This window comes from Homalodisca vitripennis, chromosome 4 (genome assembly GCF_021130785.1).
Source record: "Homalodisca vitripennis isolate AUS2020 chromosome 4, UT_GWSS_2.1, whole genome shotgun sequence".
In the NCBI taxonomy this organism is placed as follows: domain Eukaryota; kingdom Metazoa; phylum Arthropoda; class Insecta; order Hemiptera; family Cicadellidae; genus Homalodisca; species Homalodisca vitripennis.
The window spans coordinates 78418561-78441700 of record NC_060210.1 but is presented as its reverse complement, the minus strand read 5'-3'; the positions used below and the strand labels follow the sequence as shown (position 1 = coordinate 78441700).

General features: G+C 34.5%; 1 protein-coding gene across 2 annotated transcripts in view; it reads right to left on the bottom strand.

Moving 5' to 3' along the window:
- LOC124359584 (sodium-dependent phosphate transporter 2) overlaps positions 1–19422 on the bottom strand; it is an 84470-nt gene extending 65048 nt beyond the window's left edge. For both annotated transcript variants that reach the window (XM_046812458.1, XM_046812459.1), the window contains exon 1: positions 19274–19422. The gene's annotated coding sequence lies outside the window, so the exon portion shown is untranslated. The remainder of the gene's footprint in view (positions 1–19273) is intronic.
- Between the last annotated feature and the right edge of the window lie 3718 nt (positions 19423–23140).

The window sequence follows — 23140 nt, the reverse complement described above, 5'->3', positions numbered from 1 at the left end:
ACTAGATTGGGCTTGCTTAGTATTAAAAATAGTTGAAATTCTAAACGCGAGGGAGTATATCCTGCCCGCTTTGACTGAAACGGAGCTACCCCCTCCTTCTTCCAAGGGGAAATGAATGAGTTAGTGCTCGTTATCCTTCCTCATGGTGGATCAATGAGAAGCTTCTTGTCCTGAGCGAACAGAACCTTGGACATGATTATCGCCTCGAACTCGCATCGCAACTGGGGGGGGGGGAAGAAGCTGCCCCAGTCATACACAAAAAAGTGTTAAAGAAAACCCAGTTTGTGTGCTTGTATAATGTTATATAAGAGCCTTAATTTGTTGATTTAGAATTTAAGCGTTAAAATTTACTTTTCAAAAAGAATGTGTTTTTTTATTGTATCACAAACAACACCTAACGAAATAATTAGATAAAGTATGCTTTAGTACACGAGCGCAAAAATTACGTGTTATAGAAAAAAACTAGTTCGACTCATAATTATTATGTCTAATTACATTTACAATGTTTTTCTTAAAGAATCATCTAGCAGAACATACAAGGAACGTAGTATTGATATGGTTTCATAGGAGAGTACTTGTAAGTTAAGAAAGCCGGTTCTGGAAATGCAGTCTGAGTCTGAGGGTTATTACTGAAGGGAGAGGGCGTAGGCCGACTGTAGGCGCCAAAACACTGGATCGATAAGGAGTGAGCAGACCACGTGCGTCTTATTCATTCACCTTCCAGTCAGCATAGTAGTGTACACGTGCAACGTGCATGGCACACCACGGTGACACGGTAAAGGAGGTCTGGTACACAACCTTGTTTAAATGTATGCGAATAAAACAATGAACTTGGACGTATAGCGTGAAATATGGAGTGACAGTTGAGTTAAAGAAAAGATCGAGTTTAAAAAAGAGGTAAAGGTATTCTATTTTATTAAGCAGAAGAACAATTTTTTCCATATTATCCTTTATTTATGACGTTACTTCAATATATTATTATTATTATGTGTACCTCTCAAGCTTACAATAACTTACAATAGCTTACATACATAAACATTACGTGGGGACTCTTCATATTAGAAATTGATAATTACGATGATAATAATAACAGTTCAGTTTGTTATAATTATTACGTTATATCACATTATTATTTACGGTCTCTGTGAAAAATACTCAAAATACTGGGTAACCATTGAGACACACATTATACAGGGTGTACATAAAGTCCTGCACATATATAATACTTTCTGAACGATAACAGATAAATCAACAAGATTTGGTACATCAACACTACACCTAAAATTCTACTTTTGGAAGGAACTATAAGTTTTTTTGTAATATCATTGGGACGCCCCACAAGGAGTCAGAAGGAAATCCTTAATAGGAGCATAGATCAATCTTTTTGAGTGCGGTTTGCGGCATTAAACTCTGCTAGATAAGCCCTTTAAAATGATGTGCATATTGACCTATGCTCCAATTTAAGATTTCTTTCTGACTCCTTGCGGGACGTCCCCATGATATTACAGAAAACTGATAGTTCCTTCAAAAAGTCGATTTTTAGGTGTAGTGTTGATGTACCAAATCTTGTTGATTTAACTGTTATCGTTCAGAAAACATTATACCTGTGCAGGACTTTATGTACACCCTGTATAATACGTTACTGTAAGGACACTGCCATTTCGAGTAACATTTCTCCAAGTTGGATTTCTTATCAAGAAACAACGAATTGTAGCGTACATACTACCATTGTGCATGTTTCTGCTTGCCTACTCTTATAAGTCGAGATTACCATTGAGTAACGTGGTACTACAATTGGCTCGAAGGTGTCTACACAGTTGGTAAATCTACCTGATCTACAAGTAGTCCTGATCAACAAATTATTTCCACACTAAAGACTTTTTTGGATTATCTTTAACCAACATCGTACCATATATGATAATACATGTAATAATTAATTAAGACGATAATACATCTGGATTATGATCTTTAAGGTGGTGGAATCGATTTTTATAGTTTTTTTTTTTTACATTTAAAATTTTTTTCGATAAATTCCCCATAAATATTTTTGATTATTCCACAACGATTTATAGGTATTTTAAGTAGGAACTGTGAGAAATGTTGTATCAGGCTCAAGCAACAACTACTGTTCAATATACACAAAATATAATCTTTTTACAGTATGTAACCTATATAAGGCACGACTTCGGTTTTTAATTATATTAACGTTAATAATGTTGTAGTTATTCATAATGTACAGAGATATTTAAATATTAAATTTAATTTAATTCAAGAAAATCACGCTTTTAATAAAATATTACTTTAAAAAATTAAGTTCTTATCGATAAAAACACATCACTCTTCAATCTTATTTTTATATATACTGTAAAATTATAATATACCTTATTCAGCTGTTTATTTTTCTGTGTCCCTCGTTCCGATCCTTGATGATAAATCATCATCCTCAATCACATAAACTCCAACGTTCATCTTAGTTAGCTTATAAAATAAGTTCCTATAAACATTCCCATACGTTTGAGAATATTATTCTTTCCTATGTTAGATCTATCACGTTGAGTGATCAGTTTTGTTGGCAACACTTTCTACACAGCCGCGCGCCTTTAGCCAGCTGATCGTTGTTGGCAGTTGGCACCATCCTACATCGCTTATCTTGGCTTTACAATCGTACATCAGTTGACTTATTTCTGGGATGTGTACTTTTGTAATCCTTCATCTCACTTAGACATAAACAATGTTTTATATCAACCGACCTTGATAGTGGTTTAAAAACGCGGCAATTATGGGGAACAGTCATTTTGTAGCTGGAGGCATAGGTTCTAATATTAACATGAGTGTTTGAATTAATGTCTGATATATTAAACAACGTAGTCGATTAAGACTGTACACAAGTACATTAATACCTTTATGTACCTTACATGAATCTGCCTTCAATTCTAGGGCGGATGTAAAGATTGTGACATTGGTGTTATGGCTACACTCCGTGAGTTATGTGTAATTGTGTCAACATTAGAAGGTCTTACAGCTTAGCTTTTCTCTACTCGCCCTCATGTGTAGACCTAAGTCCCTTTGCCTAGCCTCTGGATTAATCTGAGGCAGGTCAATCAACATCAACTGCTGGTGGAGTGATGTCGGTTTATACTGATTACAGTACGATCGACATCAATAACCAAGTAAACAATTTAAACTCCTACCAGAGTTCGATGTAAATGCCTAAAATGAAAGATCATATTGCAGTTTTATATTTTAACTCTTATGGGACTATCATCAGGTTTTAACCTCACATTGCATAAAGAGGTTTTAGATTAAATAATAAATAATAAAAGTATTAATTTATTGCATTATTAAGTACTTCTTCCCTCATAACCACTTAGCTGGACCATAATCTCTTACCATTAGCTATGCTCTTAAGCACAGAGTTAATTATATTCCTTGACTTAAAATATTAAGTGCATCATATCAATGCAATGTTGCAATCGGTCATTAATTTCAGTACTCCTGATTGCGAACATTATTGCATCAGCCACAATGATTCATTGGTTTTGCCCCCAACGGGCTGTCTTTCGCACGTTCTGGGCATAGTTTCTGTTGTTCGAAATGTTCATAATTATGATATGTAAATGTTCCCGCTATGACGTTGCTATGGTCACTACCCCTTGTTTGCTTTTCATGTGTCTACAAAACAGATAAGTGAAAATAAACGTATGGATATATGTTCATATGATTGTTTTACTATGCATGAGTCACTAGCACATGTCAATTTCCCTACTCCTGACCCTCTCGAAAGTTTTGGAGCGGTTATACTGGCCAGCTTCCCTGAGGACATCCACCTTTATATACCCAGTCATCAGTACGGCTTTCGTCGGGGGCACTCTACCACCCTCCAGCTGGCAAGGGTTGTTACTAACCTTGTTTACAACTTTAATAACCGCCTATTCACCATTGCAGTCAGACTGGATATTAGTAAGTGTTTTGACAGAGTGTGGCACGAAGGTCTCCTACACAAGTTGGCCCTTAGCCCCATGCCGCGATAATTGTTCCGAATGCTTCGCTCCTTTCTGACTAAACGCCGCTTCTCGGTCTCTGTTTGGATGTCCACTTCCTCCACTAATGGATCTGTTCTCTCCGTGGTTCACTTATTGGCGAATCAAGATTAACACAGGTTAATGTGGCGATCTGCATCATCTGGGAGGACTATGGTCCGGTTATTCGGGAACTTCTGATTATCTAGGGTGGCAGACTCCGATGGACTATGTTGAAAAGGTACCTCAGGATGGAGCTGACCAGGCAGCTCTCTACAAATGTTGCTGCAACCCGCAGGATCCAGCCTGCCCGAGCGGCTTTCATGTCTCTTGCTCCACTTCTTCGCTGTTCACTGCTTACCACCTCCACCAAGCTGCACCTCGTTCATACGACCATCCATCGCTTACGCCGACCCTGTATGGTACACCCAGCTGGCCGCTACCCCTAGGAAACAGCCCAACAGGGTTGTTCGTTTCCTATCTGCAACCCCTTGGTTTGTTCGGAACACTTTCATGATGCGCTCTCTTGGCATCTCGACTCTGGGCGAATACATCAAGGCGCGAGCTCGGCACCTCTTTGACTCGGCTGATTCCTCGGAGTGGGATCACATCAGGGTGTGGTCTTCCCGAGAGGGCCCTGCTCCAGTGCATAACCTGAGACATAATTGCTGGACGACCCTTCCTAAGTGCTTCACTCATCTAGACTTGCCATACATCCTCCAACTCCGCCGACCACGTACATCTTCATTGTTCATCTACATATTACCGACTTGGCTTCATTAACTACGCTTGTCAACGGCGATGCTCCCAGTCTCTAATTCTATATGGTCTGAAAAACTACCATTTCCTATTTTTAACCCTCTCATCTGAAACTCCACCAGAACTAGTAAGGCTGACGATCAATTTCTTTGGGTGGTTTCACAATGCACATTGGATCTCGGCTCCTAGAATATTCCTTTAAGCCATCCCTTGAATAAATATATTCAGCTATGACTATACCCATCAGATGTTTATTGTTTGTTATTGTATTTTCGAAACCATAAAATGAGAGTTTGAGCAAAAATGAGAGAAGGAGGTTTCCTAAGGAAAGTGACGGTTAAAAGGTTTCAGGAATAGCCAATCATTATACTGCAGTTGGCGGTATTGTTGGATGTCAGTGGGTCAGCAGCGCCTCAGCACGTGCTGGCTCAGTCAGCACAAGATGGCTGTACACGTGCTGTCAACTGTGGAGTAATGTTTGCACATGCTGAATCTGACACGGATAGAGAGATATGATTTTGAGTAAAACAGTCATGCAAAAAAGTATAAAAGAAATTGTATCCGTCTATCTATGTAAGCGATGTTGTACGATTATCAATTTTTGGAAAGAGGTTTGTTTGTATGAAAATTGTCTTAACATGAACATTACGATTATAAAAATCGATTTTATGTTTGAATAACTTTTTATATTAAATTCATAGTTCTTTAAGATAACTTTCCCATGGATACAAAAAAGTAAAATCAGTTTTCCAGATACTTCACGTACATTTAAAAATATTAAAAGTAGAAAATATAGACAATATTGCAATCAGAACCAAATAAAACACTGTAAACATTTCACAAACCCAAAATCGATTGCGCCATCTTTAAGGACCCTAAAGTCCTTCTCAAAATCGTATCACATGTCAATCAGATCGATTATTCTTGATAATAGAAATTGGAAACTCTTGACCTAAGGAAAGGCTATTAATTTTGAAGTCATAAGGTCAAATGGCTGCGCTTGATCCTTTGACTTTCGTGAAGTTCTGTCGAGTCCTTCAACACTCCGTTGTATTGGCACACAACCGGTTCATTACAAAACCATTCTATTATTACATTGTTAATTGACTTATTAAGATGAGACAGCATTGCTTTAACTCGTAACTTACTAAATTATCTAGCCAAAAACAAGACTAAAACCGAATTGAAAGAGATGGTATAAAATATTAAAAGAAATTCATAGTTAAAAAGATACAAAAAGCGAGTATTACAATAATTTTATATTTTCGGAGTTATATATCATTCAATGTCAGTCATTCAAAAAATGTTGTAAATAAAATGTTTTGTAAAAACATATTTCTGACCAAATCACAATGGTTACTTTTCTTTTTCAGATCTTGTTACTTTAATTTGGCTTCGAATGGAACCTAGGAAAACATGAATTTATGGATATCAGCCTCTCACATTTTTAAATAAAAGGTAACTTCCACCACAAACTCATGTTCTGAACAATGACAGCATCATTCTATTAAGAAATGTCACACAATACCTCAACGACGTTGACGCAATATAACCTGGCCTTGGGTAATGGCAGGAACTTCCTGTATCCACTCACTGTCCAGTAATTGGTAAGTTCAAGTGGTTGTAATTAGTTTGTCCTAGAGAAAAATGACCGATGTAGCTGGTGAGGACGTAGGAGGGTACGAACGCGCACCGTGTCGGTTAGGCTTCGTGGTACTAAAGGCCTACTGAGACGCTGAGGAGATAGATCTCACCAATTGCGTATATGTATATTGAAATAATCAGTGAAACTGTCGTATTACGCCGGAGCCCATATGTGGGCCCACTGTTGCCGCAACTTCAGCATACCTCAAAAACAGAAAAATTTCAATTTCCAATTTTATGAAAATAACAGATTTTGACCAAAAAAGTACACATTTTATATCACTGTGTTTTTGTTTCGTTTCATAAATACGTTGCGGTAACTTATCTATTTGATACACCTTGCTCAAGACATAAAGGAATAATTTTCTTTCAAGAAAATGTAAATAGGTTTGGCTGCACAGTCAACCTAGTGTTTTTCTGCAAACGACCTGTGTAATCTTCTTCTACTAGGCAAAATGTCATTGTTAATGCATCGTTAAGGTTAAGGTCTATATATACAAGAACAGAAGAACTAGTCCTGACTTACTCATTCATTCATCACTAATTCTCCCACTTTCTGTTATCTCAGAAAGTTGAAATATGACACACGTACGAATATGTCTCATAATATAAATAGAAAACTAAAGCATTTTCATACATATCAACCATCAATAAATGGTACAAATAGGTTTGCAATCCCTATAGAAGAATTATATTTTCTTTTCGTATGAAATTTGATACACGTGTGTCTCGTGCTATTCCCAAAAATTAAAAACTTTTCTTGGATTTTAGCCATTCATAGGATTATAAATGGATATACAACCCCTAGAAAAACTATATTTTTGGTTTTCATTTTCTCGATAGTCTAGAAACTCGACACACATGTGTAAATATTCCCTTAATAGATTATCGGCACTAGAAATAAATTAAAATGGCCTAAAGTACCACTTTTTCATCTAATTATAATTTTTAGACTAACGTATGTATATAATTTCCTGATTGAGACAAGGTTAACTACGACGTCAGAAGTATCTTTGGCCGGAAGTAGATTACTGACTAATGTAGACTTTTCAAACCAACGTATTATAACTATATTTTCCTCATCGGGGCAACGTTTTAAATGCCGCAATGATACCGGAAGCAGATAACAATGTCCGGAAGTGGTTGCCTTTTTGACCAAAGACCTTCCAGTCCTATGTGAGTGTACATTTTCTTGAAAAGGGCGACAATGCAAACGCTAATACGGCTCTAAAATACCTTCAATCGGATGCAAATTAAAATTATCGGAAGTCGCTTTTTGACCACATTTTACTTTTCAAACCAACGTATGCGTATCTTATACTATGCTCTTAATCAGGGTACAATTAAAATACTCCAATGGTGCCGGAAGTAGTTCACAAGTGCCAAAAGTAGTCACTTTTTGGCACAAGTAGGCCTCTTAGACCGAGCGTTTTTATTTTCTTTGATCATGGCATAGGTAAACTCTTCTATGTCGTGTGGAATATAATTGACTCGAACCTGAAATGTTATCACACGTTAAACATGAAATAACAGCCGATGGCAATTTTGTTTGGCTTTTGAACCTGTTAACTATAAACACTTAACTATGTAATAATACATATAATAAACTTGTCTGAAATGTCATCACACGTTAAACATGAAATAACAGCCGATGGCAATTTTGTTTGGCTTTTGAACCTGTTAACTATAAACACTTAACTATGTAATAATACATATAATAAACGTGTCTGAAATGTCATCACACGTTAAACATGAAATAACAGCCGATGGCAATTTTGTTTGGCTTTTGAACCTGTTAACTATAAACACTTAACTATGTAATAATACATATAATAAACGTGTCTGAAATGTTATCACACGTTAAACATGAAATAACAGCCGATGGCAATTTTGTTTGGCTTTTGAACCTGTTAACTATAAACACTTAACTATGTAATAATACATATAATAAACGTGTCTGAAATGTTATCACACGTTAAACATGAAATAACAGCCGATGGCAATTTTGTTTGGCTTTTGAACCTGTTAACTATAAACACTTAACTATGTAATAATACATATAATAAACGTGTCTTGGGGAGACTTTAATAAGTGACCTACACTAGCAATTCGATTGCTATTATTGAACAATTCGATATATTATCCTACTACGATGTGTAAAAATCCTACATAATAAGAGTTTTAATAATTACCGTAACAAGAAAAATCTCGCACATTACAATTTTGAGAACATAAATTTAACAATAACATTGAAAAACAATAAAACTAACTTAGATATCAAAGAATCCTTACATATTTATAACTTGCCCAGCCTGGATATCATTGCTTTTGTGAAATGGAGTAAAGAATTATCCCCATGTGTTACCAGAGCCAAACCCATATGTAGAGGGCACTTAAACAAATCTCCTCACTTGTGAGAAATCTCACATATTTTCCTCATATTCATCGCCATTTTCAAAGTCTCAAAATATTAGTTACTTCTTGCTGTTTATTCTTTACATTAAATGTACTAAAACTAATAAGTTTGTATTATGTGCTATGTTAAATCAATTGTAATATCGAATTATTCCTTTGGAAAAAAAACGATCGAGCCATTCGATAAAAACAACCGAATAACGAGTCTAGGCCGCTTATTAAGGTCTATCCCATGTCGGGCATGTCTATTTCTGATTCAAATTTATTATAGGGCTCCTTCATATTGCATCACTATGACGGGTCATGGTATCCCTCCACTCTGGTCTAGTGTTACTGGAATTGTTGGAGCTGTTTATTAAAATGTTATGGAATGTGCTAAGAAATGTGCGTATTTCATTAGTTCTCATAACAATTGTTTTACTCTCCGTCTTCAGGACCCTAAACATTGCTCTTTAAACTTGAAGTCCAATTGTTTGTAAGGTGTATCAGGAGACTGTTATATATTCTGGTGCCCATCTTTTATTTTCAGAAGTGTTTATTCAGCCATTTAAAAAGACAAGCCAACGTTGTACCTGTTATTCAATGAGAAATCGCACACAAAGCCGCGGGTAACTGCTAGTGTATAATATTTTTATATTCTCTACAAGGTACATTACAAAGTTATATGGGAGTCGTATGGCTTGTAAAGAAGTTCTTGTGATATGGTTTATACAAAACATAATTGGATTAATAAGAAAGTATGTACGAAAAGCAATTGGTTGGAATGTTAAATGGTTATAATATTGAAACAGAGCCAGTCCGTATATACGAGTATATATACTCGTATTTTATTTAATGTAATGTAATTAATGTAATATAATGTAATTAAAATAACTAAAACCCTTTAAATTAAAACTTTTTATTACATACACGTGTTTCGGTTTGTAATATTATCATCAGTGTACATTAACCTCTAAATAAATAAATAAATAATAAACAATAATTAGATATACACATGTGAACCTTTTAAACATATGTTAAATTTAAATGACACAGTTGTAATTTTCTTATTAGTAATCTGTATTTAATATTTTAATTTTTTCAAAAATTGGATTTGTCTTATTTTTCAGATTATTATTTAAAATGTTATGAGGATCTTTATTATAATTTAGATAAATATGTAATTCTTCTTTTGTGTTTAATTTCTTTCCTTTCCTCTCGATATCTCAAATTTCCATGTTCCTTTCAATATTTGTGTAGTTATGGTCAGTCTCCAATAAGTGTTCAGCAAAATTTGATTTTATTGTAGACATGTTATTTGTTTTTAAAGCTTGTATGTGTTCTTTAAACCTTTTATTAAAATTTCTTCCAGTTTGTCCAATATAATAGCTTTCACAGTCACTACAGTTAATTTTGTATACTCCAGATTGTTTGTATAATTCCTGTTTGTCATCATTTTGGTTCACTTTGTTTTCAATAAGTTTAAATGTATTATTTCTTGTTTGGTGACTGATGGAGAATTTTGAAAGGTTTTTCAAACAGCTTTGTTTAATTTAGTATTGAATGTATGAAATTTTAGTATGAAAATCACATGTATATTTTTGAATCTCTGTAGTATTATGATTAGGTAGTATTTTGTTGGTTTTATTAATTTTTCTTGTTTTCTTCTTAATCAATTTGTCTACAATTTGGGGTTGATATCCATTTTTGACAGCTAGGTATTTTATTATTTTTATTTCTTTATTTTTATTTTCACCACTCATTGGTATATTTAACATTCTGTTTACCATTGAGTGAAATGCTGCTAATTTGAATTTCCAAGGATGGTTAGAGGATGATGGTATTAGAAGATCTGTTTGGGTTGTTTTTCTATAAATTTCAAATGAGTGATTTCCATTAAGATTAGAAATACTTATATCAAGAAAGTTAATTTTGACTTTTTGGATTTCTTTAGAAAACTTGATTGTTGGTGATATAGAAGTGAGAAATGTTAAAAAGTGTTCTGCCTGGTTCTCATCTCCATTGAAAAGACATAATATATCATCCACATATCTAAACCAATAAATTATTTTGTCTTTAAATGGATTAGTGTCACTCATTATTTTGTTCTTTTCTAAATGTTGCATATATATATATATATATATATATATATATATATATATATATATATATATTTGCAAGAAGGCCTGAAAGAGGAGATCCCATTGCCAACCCATCTTCTTGTTTGTAAAAGTCCTTATTGTATTGAAAATAATTTTGATTAACAGTTGCTTTTGTCAATGATAAGATATCGTCAATTTCATTCATATCTAGTTTACTGTATTTTATTAGATTATCTTTTAGGATTTGAATTGTTTCTTGTTTTGGAATGTTTGAGTAGGTACATGTTGTTAACATCAAAAGAAATGAAGAAAGAGTTTAATGGAATTTGAATATCTCGAATTTGATTTGCCAGATTACTTGAATTTAATATACTGTAATTATTTTCAAAATGTATGTGGGTTTTTGTTTTGTTATTTAAAAATTTACATACCTTGTAAGTAGGAGAGTTACGAAAGTTTACTACTGGTCTAATTGGAATATCTGGTTTATGTGTCTTTGGTTGACCTTTTAGAGTAGGAGCTTTTGGATTTGTCATTTTAATAACATTATATATATATATATATATATATATATATATATATATTAATTATATATTCATACCAGTTGTCTGCCGGTTCAGGGAAACAAGGGACTGGAAACGTATTTTATAATAGAGGAAATAGGTATAATCATATTGTCCCTTATTACAAATGAAGAGATGTAATATTCCAATATTATAATGAAAACGTGTATAACATGTATAAAAAGTGTCTTTTTCTAATGGATAATTTTTATTAATTCATGATTACAACGTTATGTGGGTTCAAATTCAAATAATATTCCATCCTATGAATTATTAACATAGTTATTAGTAACAAATGCATCTCTCTGCTTGTAACCTCCTTTTCTTTAATTAATTTTGATTATAATTAACTGAATCGGACAACCAAAAATGTAATGTTTGATCTCAAAAAGGAAAGGCACGAAAATATGAATATGTTAAAGGAGATAAATCAGGTTAACAAAAAAGAACCGCTTATACTACTGTAATAAAAAAAGGAAAGCTTAATAAATTAGCTTCAATAAAATATGAAAACTGAAGAATCCAAACAAAATAAAGGAAAGACCATAAATTTGCACAACAAGGAACTGAAATAACATCACTCACGCATGACGCAACTAAAACAACGTGCGTTGCATCACTGCTTGTACAGAAGGTGTACATTGTATACTCCAGTGTGTAACACAACTGAACATGTTACTCCTTCTCGCATTAATCGTGCTACCAGAAGTAAACCTGCAGTCTTTAGTGCGAAATACAGGATTTCTCACAACTGTCTCTTGAGTGTTTATGGCATTATTCCTAGGTCCTGCCAAACAAAGTATAGGAAATACCATAAATTTGCACAACAAGAAACTGAAATAACATCACTCAGGCATGACGCAACTAAAACAACGCGCGTTGCATCACTGCTTGTACAGAAGGTGTACATTGTATACTCCAGTGTGTAACACAACTGAACATGTTAGTGCTCTTTCACACGATCCGGCGCGTGCCGTGCGGCGCTCCCATGTTTTGACTGTTCAGTACATGCTCAACTATTGAAATGTTAACACCGCGGAAGAATAAAGTGCTAGCCATGTACTTAATGTGGAGACGGCGAAGAAGAAGAAGAAATAGGCGGTATTGGATTCACCCATTGCTTCAAAATCGACATACTTCTGGGTCCTTCAAAGTTTTATTCAATTCATTACTTTCGTATGTCAATCAAATCGTATGATGAACTTTATGACTTTTTCCATGTCAATATCTTCATCAGTCGACTGCCACTACCTCTTATGTTTCACTCATTTTTACTTAAAAAAAAAAAAAACAAAACAGTTGAACAAAAACAATACCGAAGTATACGTAAGTCTTCACTCTCCAGTGGCAAACCCAAGACTAGAGGTTGGGCCGTGCGGCGCGCGCCGGACCGTGTGAAACCCCCAATATGATACAATAGCCCTTCGCAGAGTAGTCCGGCGTGGACGCCGCGTGTCAGGCGTAGGGGAGTCCGGCGGGAATTTGTGCGCCGCGCGGCGTCTGCGCCGTACGGCGAGCGCCTGATGTCGTGTGGAAGTGCTCATCTACTTCCATAGCCCAACGCCGCATCAGGCTCGCGCCGCACGGCGCTCGCCGGATCGTGTGAAAGAGCACTTACTCCTTCTCGCATTAATCGTGCTACCAGAACTAAACCTGCAGTCTTTAGTGCGAAATACAGGATTTCCCACAACTCTCTTGAGTTTTATGGCATTATTCCTAGGTCCTGCCTAAGTTCTATCAGGAAAGATAAAAAATATTTTATATCTTAGCCCTATTATTATAATCAGATTCTTTTAATATAATTGTTACTACAATTTGGGTAACAATTAAAATAAGAGTACTCTTGTAATAATTATTTTGATATCCTGTCGATTTTGAGTTATGCGACTGTAAAGAGACCGCCACTTTGAAATTAATGAAATTTTTTTTAAAGGTTATGAATATATGAAAAAAGTTGTGAGTAGTTCTAAGATATCTGGGAAGGACTAAAAACGGCAAAAAATTTGCTATCAGTAAATTACGAAAGCAGGTTATATTTTAAATTAGGTAGGATCTTGAAATAGTTCCATAAAATATTAGAAGGGAATTCAGGAACCTTTGTATAAACTACAATATTATTGAAAACTATGTGACAATGATAACGAAACAAGTAACGGCTACATATTCTTTTTATAGGTTTTCAATTTAAACTTTGCAAGGCTACCAGTAGGTGACTATCCAGAAGATAAGGATGGATTTACTACTGAGAGCTTTACCTCTGTTTGGACACAAATTAGTGCACTTTCTACGTAAATAGCTTGATAGCAGCTGCAGGATTCATTCAGCAATACTGTTTTTAAAGAAGGTTATTGTATACGATAGCATTGGAACTAGACGCGTGTAGCACCAACGGTATACATTTGGAATCGCTGTAGGTCACCATTATCCTGGCCTAAGCTGAGTTAGTAACGAGGTCTGGCATTTATCGAGGTACTGGTCTCTCAATTTTGAAGAGTGCTTTAGGGCGAGGGCACTATCGACATAGATGCCCGGGACAGACACCATTGTCATTTAAAACACCTGGTTGCGTTATCTCTGTGCAGAAGAGGCTAAGCTAGTTATTTTATTATAGCACAGTTAACGCAACTATACTGAATCTTTTGATGAGAATTTGAATCAATGTTATTCTTATAGTAATTACCTAATATTTCTGAATTAAATTTAACATAATGATAGTTTTTTATTATTGTCAGAATTTACAATTCAACAATGTTTTAAATAGTCTTCTGCATATATTCGTAAACGTTGTTTTCTTCGTTTGCCGCTAAATAGCACACAACCACATTTAAAATGGACCAGATTTTAGCATCGGATGCAATATTTTCTCATAGGCTGGTACATAATCAAAATCCGGGGGTACAGCTGGGATGTTTTAAATTTTAGTTATCATTATGAGACTGTAGTACAGTAACTTGTATGACTTAAACTGTAACATTCATTGCAAAATACACATTTCCTTCATTTTATATTTATTAATAAACAATCCAGTTTGAAATGAAAAACTATAATTCATATTATTCGCCTTTTTATTTCGCCTTCTGCTGATAGAACCTCGGTCGTCTTGTCTACCCGCAGCAGTCTACTAGCAGTTTTGTGAGGGATAGAGTTAGTGGGCTATGCCACGACAATTTAACTATAGTACTAGCGGATAACGTATTTTACTGTGAAGTGAAAATACACCAGATATATCAAAATCTTGTTTTATGTCGTCTGTAAGTGATCTCCATTTCAATTTATTACGTTTGGATCCAAATAAAATTTAATCGTGTTACGTCGTTTTTGAAACACAAATCGAAAATGTTTTACTAAGGCACGTAAATTATGAAATTGTAGTAAATTTAAGGCATAAAAACGTGCATAATTATTTTCAGTACACGTACTTTTATTTTAAAATATAAAACTGTATACCTACATAATTTTATAAAATCCGAATAACCTTTATGGTTTGTAGTATACGAAAAGAAAATCCTTTCTTCGACGACACAGTGCTTTCGAATTTGTGATATACAGGAGAGAATAAAAGCTTGAGAACCTGAGAAGTAATTATTTGGTTCCGTCTTAATCAACCGACTGTGAAAAGACTTAAGAGACAGGTAGACGTTCCTTTTCAGCGATGCTACTTTATTTGTTCAGGAGCTCTTTCACAAATCACGAATACTTAATGATCAAATAAGAACCGATATCATTACACGACATATCATTACACGACAAAATTCTTTCCACTGTAACTATCCATCACAATACTTAATTTATTCAGGTCAGGAGTTTATTCCAAAATTATAAATACCTATACTTAATTATCAAACACGTACCTACATCATCATAAAATGCACATTTCTTTTGACTATACCATCAAAATTATTAACTTGTTCAGCAGCTTATACGCAAATTATGAATACTTTACGATCAAACAGGAGCTGTCATCGTTGAACTGAACAAAGTTCTTGTGCCATACCATAACAATATTGTTCAGAACTTTGCATCATAATAGGTTCAAATTTGTATTTGCATTTTATTCTTGTGTTCTGACATTGCTGAGCCATTGTTGAGGGTATTAACAGTATGGTTCACGTGTTACTGACACCGCCGAACCACTAAGGATTGACAGTCTATGCTGACGCATGTATTAGGCTTTATTGAACCATCGGCGTACAACCAATGGATTGCTATACTGCTGTGAGACGACCAAGACCAGATTTAGCCTACTTGTTGAAGCCTGAAGCTGACTAGCCACTCACTGCTCATAATCGCTCTTCCTCTTTCAATAACATTTTATTTCTTCACCTTTTCATAAATTGAAATAGTTTCAATACGCACATTCTGACGAGATCATTATTATATTATTATAACAAACCAAAGGCCATTCATTATATTTATCAGTTTTAAACTTGTATATTCTACAATTATATTTGAGTAAAATTAATTGTGCTGCAATTTTATCGAATTAGTCATAGATAAAAATGAATCGCTGAATATGTTGTTAACGTCGGGAACGGCTGGACCAATTCGGTTAATCTTTTTTTTAACTATTCGTTGAATTCAGAGGTAAGTGATTATGGAGAGAAAAATAGGATAAGGTTCCCGACATATTTTATAATTTGGATAAAAGTGATAATATCTAAAAAAACATAATCCGAACTTAATTGATAGTATGAGGCGGCATGGGATTTACCGAAGCTTATTAGCGTAGAGCTAACAATTAGAGAAAAAGAAATGATAGCTGTTGACAATTTCAACCGATGTTCGCCAAATAGTTAAAAATGGTGTTTGCATTAAACTATTAGAAAGTATTAAATACACAGTGCTTGATCAGTAGTGTAATACAAATTGCAATAGCGAAGTTACTATATAATGTTTTACTACAAATTGAAGAATTTCAACAATCGAATGCATTAGAAATATTACTTTAACGCTGTTATAAAACCGCCCTTAAATAACCAAGCTGTGAATGTTTGCACACAAGGTACTCGAAAATAGTTGTCTCAAGGCTCCTTGACATTGTGTTTGACACTTTTCCTGTAGCTTAAGGAAAAACAGGGAGATGTGCACACGTGCCTCAACTCTCCCCTCCAGGCTATAGTCTGGAAAACAGCAAGACTACTATCACGCAAAACTGTTAGTAATAAATGATTAGTTTTAAATGTTTAATGAACTTAGTTTCAAGGATTTTCCTCTCTCGTTCTTACACCGGAAGCAGAAAGCAAGCGATGGAAGTAGATGATTTTTTAACGAAGTAGTCTTTTTAAGTTTCCTTTGTACATCTTTATTGATCGGGGTAAAGACATGAAAATCAATAGCACTAAAAATAACATAAAACGTAAATAGACTTACGTATAGTTTTATCTATTTGTTTCCGACACCTCTATATGTATATATTTTCTTTGTTGGGATAATAACGCAAACTCTACTGTGGAGACTTCAATAAATTAGACACCAAGCGAATTCAAACTGCCCGGAATAGATACTTTTTGAACCCAGTAACTTTTTAGTCAGTCGTACGTAAGTATGTACATGTATGTATCGTCTTCATCGTTATAAACAGACAAACGCAACTATAGTAGTTAAATATTTTAAACCAGATGTAGATTTAAAGGGCCGAAAGTGGACGCTTTTTGCCCAAAGCCCGTGGATATGTATACATTAGTACTAATAAACTCAACTGTGGTGTAAGGATTGTAAATGATTGAAAGAAACCACAAATATATGATAAAAAAGAAACTAACCAGTAAAATATGATTTAACTTTTAAATCTCTAAACCATGGACAATGAAATAATGAAACCCAGATGTATCTTTATGCCTACTTATGTTTGAAAAGTATTGCAGTGTTCTATAATATTACGTCATAAATGCTTTCACAAAAAATACTAAGCCCTTCGATTTTGAAAATTCCGTGCGAAGCCGAGGGTAACTGCTAGTTCAACATAAAATTACATTTAGTGCAATGATTACAATTTTGTTTACGTCATATATTATGAATTTGAAAAATAAAAACTAAAAAACGCATTTCGAATTAGTTTTATGGACTATGATTTGACTAAAAAAAAAAACTATACATTTTAAGCCGAAACATTTCTGTAGTTGTTATAACAAACGTCACTATAAAACTAGATGCGTATGTTGGATATTTATTTGTATTAATTAGACGTTTATACTTCTACATACCTTCTTCATAATGTAAAATAAAGTTGTCTTTCATTTGACGGCCAGTAGGTACCATAAGAGTTTTACAAGATACAATTCAGTTAGCAAGTACCACACATAAGTTGGACACGTGAAACAGCACACCTTTATAAGTTGGTACCGACATTAGGCTGCACTGTAATGGTAACACATTGAGCTTTTCTATAACGGATAAACATTAATAAAAAACTATCAACAGTTATGTAATGTAAAAACTGATAAATCGGATATGAAGTAAAATATATAAAATGCTGAAACATCTAATATTCGGAAATATTGTGACGTCGGACATAAAATAATATTTTTCAACTTAAATTCCTGTTTTATTTAGCTCATAAAATAATTTTATCAGAAGTAATCTAATAGGTAAAAAACAGCTATACCCTATTTTTTACAAATGCTGCATTAAATGTTTTAAATGATGCCAGATGCAGGTCTAACAGTGTAATAATATTTGTTATAAAACTGCCAAATTCTATTACATCTTCCGATTTATTTGACTCTTTCCTATTAAAATTTGACGTATCTTCCCCAATATTTCCAAGGGATATTTCCCGGATTATTTCCAAGGGTGAATAGTTATGAAATAGTAAACAAAACCGGGCATGTTGGTGACAGATCACGCGATAGCCCAGAGTTATGTACAGGTGATGACGCAGTGACGCTGTTAGAGTTAATATTACCTCAATTCCCTGTCCTCGATTCTGGGGGGTACGCAATATCTTAATGGACTAAACCGTAATTTACGTTTACAATGTTATTACGTGTTACTTACCTACCTTAGGAAATCATATTTATTTTCTTTAATTTAAATGTAACAGATAGTATAGTGGCACTTAATAACTCTGGAATCAATAAATGAATGAAATTAGCAATTCTAAAATTATGGATCTAATTATGGTTATTTTGCTCATTAATCTGAAATTGAAATGCACTATATTTATTGGCAAAAGTGAAATTATTTTTTATATGAAATAATTTTATAGTATCAATTTTAAACAAATACACAATCTAACAATACAAAACACTGCACCCTACTATGAATCGATAATTATGAAATAATGGTAGGCAAACCAAAATCAAAACAATTCAAATCCCGTGATATTTGCAACGTAACGATTTTAATTTAACATGTAGGTACATCTTATCCACTTAGTAAACACAACCGTATTGCCATGGTGTGACTTTTACAATCGTCTTTTATAACTGTAAAGGTAAGCATTTTAATTTTAACTTAAAATAATTGTACCGCAGTGCGATTTCGCTGGATTCATTCTGGAAATATAAGGGCTGTGGGGAAGGGGAGCGCCCCTACCACACTATCGATCGCTCTATATCAGGTTATTATTGTAGCATGACAAATTTAATAATGGAATATCAATAATTGTTTATAGTCATAGATCCGTGTGTAACAACAAGATTGTCCGAATGTGGGAGTAAGGTCGCTCATCGGTTTGACAGTAACGATTTCGCAAGATATCGAACACGTGGGTGGGCAATCTGAAACCGGTGTCGGATAGAGTAAATTAAGGTCTAAAATTGGAAAACTGAGCAGACAATGAAGTACTTACATTTTTTATGAGCCTGGGTAGCGAAGATGCACGCGTTTTCGCAACAAACCGATTCGCGGGTAGGTACCGGTACAGAGCGCGTGCAGCAGACACACGCGAGTACACGGCCAGCGACCTGCGAGCGGTCTGCGGCAAGCGCTCACCAGGGGGCGCCACTGCGCAGGGCCGCCGCCATCTTATGTACGGTACAGTCGACGTACAAATTGGGTCACTAGTTCACGATCTTTAAAACGCTATCGAATTTTGATTCCGCGCGCGCGCTTCTAAACATCCTAGACAAGCTCCAGACAATCGACGAATATTTGTAAATGGGTTGGTCCGTTCTGTGTTCATATATACAAAATACGCTGTGGCTATGCATTTGAGGGTATCATTTTTTTTTAATACAGTAGTGCTTGGTTTCAAATAATTAAAATGATTGTCACCCTCAGTTTTCGTATTTAAAATTGTTCAGCAAAATATATAAAACAATATAATTTAAAAAGGAAAACACAACTTAAAAATGTTGATTTATCCTGTATAATTAAACCTGGCCCAAGATTAGTTTCCGGTCCGGTAAGCGACAAAGTTCTACACCGAGACATTTTGAGTAGGGTCGGTATGTTGACCTGATCTCAAGCGTGCCGCCGCCGCTCCGACCTGTGTGAACTCTTAAAACATTGAGCATATGCCAATACTTACTATTGCAAAGCCACAATTTGATCAACAAATAAGTAGGTTAGTATTTCATATTTTTCATATATTGCTTTGTACTTGTTTAACAATTGATTTTAGTATAGGCCTACGTAAGGAGACTCTTCTGCTTTGTTCTGAATGTCAATAATTTTAAACATTACTAATATATTATATACTGTATGGCCAGCAGATTCATCAATTAATGAACTTAGTATTACAAGTAAATGAAATGTTGTATCCATTTAAAAATAATATTCAATATATCCTTTATTACTAAATAAATACATATATATATATATATATATATATATATATATATATATATATATATATCCATATTGGGACTTATTTTGACGGTTTTATTCTGTTGAAGCAACATGTCAATGTTGCCTTTGTGTTCACAGTTTTAATAATAATATTTTGCGATCAATTTTTATATCTTAATAACTACTATTCAGGTTGATTCAAGCATATTGTTCAAAGTTTGGAAACAGATAAATTATACCGAATAAGAAACAATTAAATAAAGATATATCAATTTTTGTTTTCGCCTTTTTATGAGTCTTTTAAACGTTATCGTCAATTAATTAAAGTTTACGTTCACATAATTGGATTTCGTCAACATGGGAATTCATATAAACGTTCGAAATGTCCATGACTTGCTTTTAAATAAACAAAAACTGGGTAAAATATTTACAACGACAGCCGCATTAATTCAAATGTTTCCTAGCGATTTAGAATGGTTACATTTCGATGAAGATCCTGGTTGTATGCTGCATAAACCAATTGTTTAAAATTGCTAGAGAGATAAAAGTCCAATGAGATGAGAACAGTAGAACATGTTGGTCGTAGACCTAGTCGACAGATACCAGTTTAAGACTAAAACTTGCGGAAGCCCCATCTTGCATAATCGTTATTCTAGGAGCCAAGAACCAATTTGAATTGTATACAAATGATTATGAGCACACAACCTTGTTTTTACATGAAACCGATAGATACATCTTCCCTAAGGAAAAATCGATCGTCGGTCGCGCTATGAAAATTCCATTCTTTAGACATTTATCCTTCGATTTTATAAAAGACCAGGTTGTGTGATTCGACAGTGCAAAAGGCTCTCGGCTCCTACAATGTCTTCTCATTTTCAAGGGCACAGTAAGACTTACGGAGAGAACGTATGGACTTTTCTTTCATCCTCTATGGTATGTACTTGCTTGGAAACAGTCACCTGCTCCAATGAGTCAGATTTTCTATGAATGAGTGCAAAGAGAAATTAAATCGTTAGTGGGGACTTGTTAATATGGAAGATAACATTAGTTTACATTGCGATCCCCATAGTTATAGGCCAATGCTTTGTTAGTGCTTTCAGATTTCTTGGAGATATAATTATGACAATGATATTAAGACGCAGTTTTCCATCTAATGATATCATACAGAACGTCCACCTGAAGTAGTTAACACATTTGTTTGCGATAGATCTTCGGACCAGTTATCCCTCAAAATATTATACAGATATGTAAGTGATTTCTTGTTTCTTAAAAATATGATTTCTTTTGTCATATAAACACTGGAATTATTTTAAAGAAATCATCAATATTTGAAAATCAATTTAAACCAGCTTATTGAACAATAATTTTTACATTTCAGTAATATGAGTGTCTTCAATATCGGTATTGGTGAAGCAGAGATCTATTCTTATAATATTTTTACACAACTTTCACCCAAACTCCCTGTAGTTTTGATTTTTATTCAAGAATTTTGAACTAAATAAAGAATTGCAAATGGTCATAACCTTTTAAGCCCTCACTGCCCAAAAAGTCAAATGTGTACCAAAAGCTTACAAAAATTTGAATGTTATACATCTTACCTTACAGAGACAATATAGGCTACACACGTATTGTTTTTCATAACCCTAATGTCACATTTTATAAATTGAAATAGAAAAATGTCAACTTTCATATAAAATAACAAGTCAAGTATTATACAATATTTTAAATATATAAAAAATAATAAAAAGCATTTAGCAAATGACATAAGTAGTTATTTCTTCTAAGTCCTCCAGTTTATAAATTCTTGCAGGGTGTAGAAGGCTCTGTCCAGCAGCCACTGCGTCAGTGATGTCTTCATGTTTCTCACTGGTAGCTTCTTCAATTCTTCAGGCAGACAGTTGTAGAAGACAGCGCCTCGGTAGGAGGGCTTTTTTTCGAAGAGGCTGAGGTGGTGTATATTAAATGTGAAGTTGTGCCTGTGTCTTGTGTTGTAGTTGTGCTGGCCGGACTTCACGGTGTAGAGGATAGTTTCCAAGGATGTAGAGTGATACTACAGTCAGTATTTTTAGTTCCTTGAAGGCGTCTCTGCAAGTATCCCGTACACTCAGGCCTAATCAAATAGGTTTTGTCACTTGTTACACGATTCCAAGGTAATAAACACTCCACCTTCAGACTACAGTAGAAAATTTAATTCGCCTAATAACTTGAAATGAAACGTGGCTTTATTAGAGGCGAAGTTATGACTACAAAGCCCCTTATTATATGTGCACACCATAACAACACAATATAATAAACGAAACAAATGATCCAGTTCACAAGGTCGTATTAACACTTTGTAGGCCTACATCTTTTTGGTTCAAAAACAACCGGATTGATTTTGCGGTCAAAGGACGGTCCTTCCGCCTGTCTATCCGTCTATGTGACAACTCTTAATACTTGTAGAAAATTCGTAAAATTTTGAAACTCGGTGCATAGATTTCTTTTGGTTCAAAAAGAACTGGATTGATTTTACGGTCAAAGGACGGTCCTTCCGCTGTCTATCCGTCTGTGTGACAACTCTTAATACTTGTAGAAAATTCGTAAAATTTTGAAACTCGGTGCATAGATTTCTTTTGGTTCAAAAGGAACTGGATCGATTTTACGGTCAAAGGTGGTCCTTCCGCTGTCTATCCGTCTGTGTGACAACTCTTAATACTTGTAGAAAATTCGTAAAATTTTGAAACTCGGTGCATAGATTTCTTTTGGTTCAAAAAGAACTGGATTGATTTTACGGTCAAAGGACGGTCCTTCCGCTGTCTATCCGTCTGTGTGACAACTCTTAATACTTGTAGAAAATTCGTAAAATTTTGAAACTCGGTGTATAGATTTCTTTTGGTTCATAAAGAACTGGATTGATTTTACGGTCAAAGGAGGTCCTTCCGCTGTC